The sequence below is a fragment of the Triticum dicoccoides genome, chromosome 2A, assembly GCF_002162155.2.
Source record: "Triticum dicoccoides isolate Atlit2015 ecotype Zavitan chromosome 2A, WEW_v2.0, whole genome shotgun sequence".
Taxonomy (NCBI): Eukaryota; Viridiplantae; Streptophyta; class Magnoliopsida; order Poales; family Poaceae; genus Triticum; species Triticum dicoccoides.
The window spans coordinates 720,658,679-720,668,632 of NC_041382.1; positions in this window are offsets into that span (position 1 = coordinate 720,658,679).

Genomic DNA, 9,954 nt, shown 5'->3' on the forward strand with positions numbered 1-9,954 from the left:
CCACTCCCCGCGTCTCATGGGTCGCTCCTGCGACTCACATGCCCGTCTCCAGAAATTCGGGGCCCCGGGCGAAAACCAAAATATGGCCCAAATTTTAATCAATTCACATAACAAAAGAACTAACATTCGCAAAGCATACTTTCACTTTATTATATAATTTCAAATCAGTTTATCCATACCTTATTTAGGCATATATCAAATATTAAAGCTAGAAAGGTAAAGGGATAGGAAAGCAATAAACTAACCAGTAACCTCATGTTCTACCAAAAAGAAGCATCCGTCTGGTATTTCTTGAAATAAAATCTTCAATCATATCTTCGTACTTTATCTTCTCCAAGACATCATTTTCAAGTGCTATTGTCGCCAATCCATTAAGTCTTTCTTGTGTCATAGTAGAACGCAAGTAGGACTTCAACAACTTGAGTTTAGAAAAACTCCTTTCAGCAGATGCAACCGTTACAGGAATGGTCAACAAAATTTTGTATGCAATAACAACATTAGGATAGATTGTGGAGCGCTTCTTCAAATAATTCAGAATGTCAAGAGGACCCATTGATTTATGAAGTAAATCCTGGATGAAAATTAGCTCACAACACAATTCAAGTCCATCAATATCTGTATGTTCTCCACTCTTAAGTGCATCTTCAAGATTAACACAAGCAGCCATCAAACTCTTGTCATCTAGTGATCGCAGACTATCTGAAGTAAACAAGAAACCAAATATCTTTTCATACCCCTCATATATTGTTCAAATCTAATGGTAAGTGAAGTTATAGCTTGATCAACAACACGTATAAAATAATTGACCCTAAATGACTCCTCTGCAGATTGTGAGTCGATAGATGCATCATCTTCACCCTCATCAAATTGTTTTTTCCTTTTGATTTTACGCTTGGTGCGGAACTCTGGATGAATATCCATCTCCACTGCAATTTTTTGGCAACTTCCAATGCTTTTGAAAAGCCGGTTTCTCTACACTTTTTGAAAAAGGAAAGCAAGACTTTTAAAGATTCAATTGCAATATCAATAAGCATATCCTTTGACTGTAACTCTTTGCTAATCAAATTAACAGCGGATAATATTTCATACCAGATGATGATTGATACTAAAAAAATCAGAGCCACCAAGTTCATTCTCCGCCAATGATTGAGCTTCACTTTGTGTCGAAGAATCTTTATCACTTTCAGCCACTTGTAGTAAGGCCTCCCTTATTTCCGGTAGCTGAAACCTTATAGCCTGAACACTATCAACACGACTCTCCCAACGAGTAGATGATAATGACTTGAGAGTCAATCCTGGTATGTTATCTTTGAGAATTTGCCATCTCTTAATAGAATTAGCAAATATTGTACAGATACGCTGGATAACTCCAAAAAAATCTGTTGCTTTACGACAAGACTTTGCCATATCACATAGTGCCAAATTCAGACTATGGCAACCACAAGCTGAATAAAAGGCTCTTCGGTTTATTTCCAACACTTTGTTTTGTACTCCTTTATTTTTTTCCTTTCATATTCGACCCATTATCATATCCCTGACCTCTCACATTGTCCACATCAAGGTCAAGACTCTTCAATTCCTTCTATAAAACATCAAACAATCCTTGCCCGGTGGTATCATTCACATCCAAAAAACCTAAGAATGATTCTTCAATGCAAAAAGAATCTCGAGATGCATCAACATACCTAATTATCAAAGACATTTGTTCTTGGTGGCTTGCATCAGGAGTACAGTCAACTATAACTGAGAAGTACTTTGCTTCTTTTACCTTCTCAATGATTTTCAACTTGATTGCAGCAGCGAGCAAGTTGATTAACTCATTCTGTATGGAGGGACCAAGATAATGATCACGAATTTTATCATTCGTGATGCGGTCAACATGCTCTTTTATAACTGGGTCAAATTCAGCCAACATTTGAACAAGTCCTAAGAAATTTCCATTGCTGTCTTGGTACAACTTACTATTACTACCGCGGAATGCTATATTGTGTTCTGCAAGAAATTTAACAATCAAGAGGATTCTAAGCAAAACTTTTCTCCAATGTTCCTTTTCCTTCTCAAGTTCTCGCTGAGCAACTTTGTCAATTGTTTGATTCTTCTCCAACATAAGGCGCAAGTCATACCATGTAGTCATATTTGTGACATGTTCTCTACTAGTTTCATGCTCTTTAAGTCTATAACCAAGATGAGCCCAGTCACTGAAACCTTCATTTGCTAACTGCCCTCGCACGAGCCCTTTTCTTAATAATTTGCAGCAAAAACAAAATACCTTGTCAAGATCTTTGCTGTACACAAGCCATTCTCTGTCACACTTTTCCCAATTTGAGAGAATTCTAGTATATGATACTGCAGAAAACCTTCTAGACAATTTGTCCTTTTTACCATGCTGAATAGATGAGTCTCTTTTAGGGCCCTTTTGCACCAAAACATCTATAATTTTAGGATCAAGTGCATCCCAATTTCTTGGATCAAATATATCAAACGGAAAAGGATATTTGATGTCATCAGCAATATTATCATCACCGGTGGTATTAGCGTTATCACCTTCATTGGCAGTATCAACATGATCACCCCCATCGGCAACATTATCATCACCCGCTTCTTCAGCAATACCATCATCAATTTTTGCATCATGAGCCTCAACCTCTGTGTCATTGTCATCATGACCATCATCTACATTAAAATCCATAGTTTGATTTTTCGAATCAAGTCGGGGTACTCTCACGACATATCCATCGAGGGAACCTGTTTGAGATCGAGCCTCACGATCTAGTCTTTGTTTCTTCTTACGCTTTGAAACACCAGAATCATGCTTCCTAATTCTAGTAGACATGATGAAGATCCAAGAACAAAACCTAACAAAATTACAAGTGATCAAACAGAATGTAATTAGTTTAAAATAGTAACAACTAGATGACTAAATGTGTAGATCGTTCGAATACAAGAAAATAAGTTGAAAAAATAATCTTGGTCTTGAAGATTAAAACACACCGGGCGTCCCTGTTGACTGTTGCGTCTTCAGTCTTCACGGCAACTGAACTACACCAGCACAATCAGATGAGTAGATGATCAACATTCAGCAGATGGACGATGAACGATGGGATCACCGGATGGCCCGAATCAGATCGGAGCCAACTGAACTACGCTGGCACAATTGCTAGGGCATCGCCAATCGCGACTCGCGAATTGAACGATATGTATCTTTTTCTCATTCCTGAACCTCCAGGGCTTCCGCTCTGGCCATCGGGGTAATGGGATGTAGGCTGATTTGGGCCTCTAGCGTTCCAGGGAGCCAGCACGTACTGTTTTTTCCTGTACCTGTACGTACTAATTTTTTAGCGATCAAGTGAGCCAATGAAACCCATCTTTATATACTGGTTTTTTCTACGGTGGGGGCCCCTCGATTTTGGAGGCCCTGTGCGGCCGCTCATTCCGCTCACCCTCATCGACGGGCCTGGTCCCGAACCGTCGCCCGTTGCCGGTCCCTCCAGCTCCGGCGGGCTGCCTCCGATCTGATGGAGTCCGTGGGCATGGCCCTTGTCCTGTTGGTAGCCCGTGTGGTTACTTATCTGGGATGCCCAGGAGGCCAGAGCTAGGGTTTGTCTCCGTACGGGTGAAAGGTGACGGCTTTGGGTCCTGTGGGTGACGGAGCTGCGCCGGTGCGGCGGCAGGGGTGGCCTGCTGCGTGCTTGTGGTCCATCGCCATGTGTGTGCTGGGTGAGGATGGATCCCCCTTGGTGTCCGGAGCGGCGGCTCACGGCAGCACCTTTCTGGCGGGTGTCGCTGTGCGGGGTGCTTGTGTGTTGCCTTGGCCGTGTGGGCGGTGTGGTGGCTCATTCTGGGGGCGTCCATCATGTGGGTGTGGTCTTCGTTGCCACATGGCCTGTTTCGGGCGTTGTGTGCAACTTTCTTTAGCCGGCCATGGCCGTTGGATCTGGGTGGTGGGGGTTGAGTCCCGAGTGAAAGCTCTGCTCGACTATGTCGGTGCCAGTGATATCGATGCTATTGTGTGCCGTTTTCCTCCTTGGAGGTGTCATCGTGGGTGACCCCATTCACTATGGGTTCTGGGTGAAAACCATTGGTCTGGGTGGTTCCAAACAGGACGGTGGCGGCGTTGTGGCGTCGTGTCCTCCTTGGAGGCTCCGTCTTGTGAGCAGGGTCCTAGGTTGCTGGTTGCTGGGGGAGTTTTTGTTGGAAATATGCCCTAGAGGCAATAATAAATTGATTATTATTATATTTCCTTGTTCATGATAATCGTTTATTATCCATGCTAGAATTGTATTGATAGGAAACTCAGATACATGTGTGGATACATAGACAACACCATGTCCCTAGTAAGCCTCTAGTTGACTAGCTCGTTAATCAATAGATGGTTACGGTTTCCTGACCATGGACATTGGATGTCGTTGATAACGGGATCACATCATTAGGAGAATGATGTGATGGACAAGACCCAATCCTAAGCCTAGCACAAGATCATGTAGTTCGTATGCTAAAGCTTTTCTAATGTCAAGTATCATTTCCTTAGACCATGAGATTGTGCAACTCCCGGATACCGTAGGAGTGCTTTGGGTGTGCCAAACGTCACAACGTAACTGGGTGGCTATAAAGGTACACTACGGGTATCTCTGAAAGTGTCTGTTGGGTTGGCACGAATCGAGATTGGGATTTTGTCACTCCGTGTAAACGGAGAGGTATCTCTGGGCCCACTCGGTAGGACATCATCATAATGTGCACAATGTGACCAAGGGGTTGATCATGGGATGATGTGTTACGGAACGAGTAAAGAGACTTGCCGGTAACGAGATTGAACAAGGTATCGGTATACCGACGATCGAATCTCGGGCAAGTACCATACCGTTAGACAAAGGGAATTGTATACGGGATCGATTGAGTCCTTGACATCGTGGTTCATCCGATGAGATCATCGTGGAACATGTGGGAGCCAACATGGGTATCCAGATCCCGCTGTTGGTTATTGACCGGAGAACGTCTCGGTCATGTCTGCATGTCTCCCGAACCCGTAGGGTCTACACACTTAAGGTTCGATGACGCTAGGGTTATAAAGGAAGCTTGTATGTGGTTACCGAATGTTGTTCGGAGTCCCGGATGAGATCCCGGACGTCACGAGGAGTTCCGGAATGGTCCGGAGGTAAAGATTTATATATAGGAAGTCCTGTTTCGGCCATCGGGACAAGTTTCGGGGTCATCGGTATTGTACCGGGACCACCGGAAGGGTCCCGGGGCCCACCGGGTGGGGCCACCTGCCCCGGGGGGCCACATGGGCTGTAGGGGGTGCGCCTTGGCCTACATGGGCCAAGGGCACCAGCCCCTAGAGGCCCATGCGCCAAGATATAGGAAAAAGGGGAGAGTCCTAAAGGGGGAAGGCACCTCCGAGGTGCCTTGGGGAGGATGGACTCCTCCCCATCCTTAGCCGCACCCCTTCCTTGGAGGAGGGGGCAAGGCTGCGCCTCCCCCCCTCTCCCCTGCCCCTATATATAGTGGAGGGGAGGGAGGGCATCCATACCTGAGCCCTTGGCGCCTCCCTCCCTCCCGTGACACCTCCTCCTCTCCCGTAGGTGCTTGGCGAAGCCCTGCAGGATTGCCACGCTCCTCCATCACCACCACGCCGTTGTGCTGCTGCTGGATGGAGTCTTCCTCAACCTCTCCCTCTCTCCTTGCTGGATCAAGGCGTGGGAGACATCGTCGAGCTGTACGTGTGTTGAACGCGGAGGTGCCGTCCGTTCGGCACTAGGATCATCGGTGATCTGAATCACGACGAGTACGACTCCATCAACCCCGTTCACTTGAACGCTTCCGCTTAGCGATCTACAAGGGTATGTAGATGCACTCTCTTTCTACTCGTTGCTGGTCTCTCCATAGATAGATCTTGGTGATACGCGTAGGAAAATTTTGAATTTCTGCTACGTTCCCCAACAGTGGCATCATGAGCTAGGTCTATTGCGTAGATTCTTTGCACGAGTAGAACACAAAGTAGTTGTGGGCGTCGATATTGTTCAACATGCTTGCCGTTACTAGTCTTATCTTGATTCGGCGGCATCGTGGGATGAAGCGGCCCGGACCAACCTTACACGTACGCTTACGTGAGACCGGTTCCACCAACAAACATGCACTAGTTGCATAAGGTGGCTGGCGGGTGTCTGTCTCTCCCACTTTAGTCGGATCGGATTCGATGAAAAGGGTCCTTATGAAGGGTAAATAGCAATTGGCATATCACGTTGTGGTTCATGCGTAGGTAAGAAACGTTCTTGCTAGAAACCCATAGCAGCCACGTAAAACATGCAAACAACAATTAGAGGACGTCTAACTTGTTTTTGCAGGGTATGCTATGTGATGTGATATGGCCAAAAAGGATATGATGAATGATATATGTGATGTATGAGATTGATCATGTTCTTGTAATAGGAATCACGACTTGCATGTCGATGAGTATGACAACCGGCAGGAGCCATAGGAGTTGTCTTTATTTATTTGTGACCTGCGTGTCAACTTAAATGTCATGTAATTACTTTACTTTATTGCTAACCGTTAGCCATAGTAGTAGAAGTAATAGTTGGCGAGGCAACTTCATGAAGACACGATGATGGAGATCATGATGATGGAGATCATGGTGTCATGCCGGTGACGATGATGATCATGGAGCCCCGAAGATGGAGATCAAAAGGAGCAAAGTGATGATGGACATATCATGTTACTATTTGATTGCATGTGATGTTTATCATGTTTATACATCTTATTTGCTTAGAACGACGGTAGTAAATAAGATGATCCCTTACAACAATTTCAAGAAGTGTTCTCCCCTAACTGTGCACCGTTGCGACAGTTCGCTGTTTCAAAACATCACGTGATGATCGGGTGTTTTATTCAGACGTTCAAATACAACGGGTGTTGACGAGCCTAGCATGTACAGACATGGCCTCGGAACACACGCAAAACACTTAGGGTTAACTTGACGAGCCTAGCATGTACAGACATGGCCTCGGAACACGGAGACCGAAAGGTCGAGCATGAGTCGTATAGAAGATACGATCAACATGAAGATGTTCACCGATGATAACTAGTCCGTCTCACGTGATGATCGGACACGGCCTAGTTTGACTCGGATCATGTAATCACTTAGATGACTAGAGGGATGTCTATCTGAGTGGGAGTTCATAAGATGAACTTAATTATCCTGAACATAGTCAAAAGGTTTTTGCAAATTATGTCGTAGCTTACGCTATAGTTCTACTGTTTAGATATGTTCCTAGAGAAAAAATTAGTTGAAAGTTGATAGTAGCAATTATGCGGACTAGGTCCGTAAACTGAGGATTGTCCTCATTGCTTCATAGAAGGCTTATGTCCTTAATGCACCGCTCAGTGTGCTGAACCCCAAATGTCGTCTGTGGATGTTGCGAACATCGGACATACACGTTTTGATAACTACGTGATAGTTCAGTTAAACGGTTTAGAGTTGAGGCACCAAAGACATTTTTGAAACGTCGCGAAACATATGAGATGTTTCGAGGGCTGAAATTGGGATTTCAGGCTCGTGCCCACGTCAAGAGGTATAAGACCTCCGACGACTTTCTTAACCTGCAAACTAAGGAGAAAAGCTCAATTGTTGAGCTTGTGCTCAGATTGTCTGAGTACAACAATCATTTGAATCGAGTGGGAGTTGATCTTCCAGATAAGACAGTGATGGTTCTCCAAAGTCATTGCCACCAAGCTGTTAGAGCTTCGTGATGAACTATAACATATCAGGGATAGATATGATGATCCTTGAGGTATTCGCGATGTTTGACACCGCGAAAGTAGAAATCAAGAAGGAGCATCAATTGTTGATGGTTGGTGAAACCACTAGTTTCAAGAAGGGCAAGGGCAAGAAGGGATACTTCATGAAACGGCAAATCAGCTGCTGCTCTAGTGAAGAAACCCAAGGTAAAACCCAAACCCGAGACTAAGTGCTTCTGTAATAAGGGGAACAACCACTAGAGCAGAATTACCCTAGATACTTGGTAGATAAGAAGGCTGGTCGATAGAAGTATATTGGATATACATTGTGTTAATGTGTACTTTGCTAGTACTCCTAGTAGCACCAGGGTATTAGATACCGGTTCGGTTGCTAAGTGTTAGTAACTCGAAATAAAAGCTACGGAATAAACGGAGACTAGCTAAAGGTGAGCTGACGATATGTGTTGGAAGTTTTCCAAGCTGATCAAGCATCGCACGCTCCCTCTACCAAAGAGATTGGTGTTAAACCTAAATAATTGTTATTTGGTGTTTGCGTTGAGCATAGACATGATTGGATTACGTCTATCGCAATACGGTTATTCATTTAAGGAGAATAATGGTTACTCTGTTTATTTGAATAATACCTTCAATGGTCTTACACCTAAAATGAATGGTTTATTAAATCTCGATCGTAGTGATACACATGTTCATGCCAAAAGATAGTAATGATAGTACCACCTACTTGTGGCACTGCCACGTAAGTCATATCAGTATAAAACGCATGAAGAAGCTCCATATTGATGGATCTTTGGGCTCACTCGTTTTTGAAAAGTTTGAGACATGCGAACCATGTCTATTGGTGTATATGCATGAAGAAACTCCATGCAAATGGACCGTTTTGACTCACTTGATTTTGAATCACTTGGGACATGCAAATCATACCACACGGGCAAGATGACTAAAAAGCCTCGTTTTCAGTAAGATGGAACAAGATAGCAACTTGTTGGAAGTAATACATTTTGATGTGTACAGTCCAATGAGTGCTGAGGCATGTAGTGGATATTGTTATGTTCTTACTTCACAGATAATTTGAGTGGATGTTGAGTACATTTACTTGATGAATCATGAGTCTGAATTATTGAAAGGTTCAAGTAATTTCAGTGTGAAGTTGAAAGATCGTCGTGACAAGAGGATAAAAGATCTATGATATGATCATAGAGATGAATATCTGAATCACGAGTTTGGCACAGAATTAAGACATTGTGGAAATTGTTTCACAACTGATACAGCCTGGAACACCATAGTGTGATGGTGTATCCGAACATCATAACTGCACCTTATTGGATATGATGCGTACCATGATGTCTCTTATCGAATTACCACTATCGTTCATGGGTTAGGCATTAGAGACAACCACATTCACTTTAAATAGGGCACCACGTAATTCCGATGAGATGACACCGTATGAATTATGGTTTAGAGAAACCTAAGTTGTCGTTTCTTAAAGGTTTGGGGCTGCGACGCTTATGAGAAAAAGTTTCAGCTTGATAAGCTCGAACCCAAAGCGGACAAAATGCATCTTCATAGGACACCCAAAACAGTTGGGTATACCTCCTGTCTCAGATCCGAAAGCAATAAGGGATTGTTTCTAGAATCAGGTCCTTTCTCGAGGAAAAGTTTCTCTCGAAAGAATTGAGTGGGAGGATGGTGGAGACTTGATGAGGTTATTGAACCTTCACTTCAACTAGTGTGTAGCAGGGCACAGGAAGTTGTTCCTGTGGCACCTACACCAATTGAAGTGGAAGCTTATGATAGTGATCATGAAGTTTCGGATCAAGTCACTACCGAACCTCGTAGGGTGACAAGGATACGTACTACTTCAGAGTGGTACAGTAATCCTGTCTTGGAAGTCATGTTGCTAGACAACAATGAACCTACGAGCTATGGAGAAGCGATGGTGGGCCCAAATTCCGACAAATGGTTAGAAGCCATAAAATCCGAGATAGGATCCATGTATGAAAACAAAGTGTAGACTTTGGGAGAACTACTCGATGGTCGTAAGGCTGTTGAGTGCAGATGGATTTTGAAAGGAAGACAGACAATGATGGTAAGTGTCACCATTAAGAAAGCTCGACTTGTTGTTAAGATGTTTTTCGACAAGTTCAAGGAGTTGACTACGATGAGACTTTCTCACTCGTAGCGATGCTAAGAGTCTGTTGG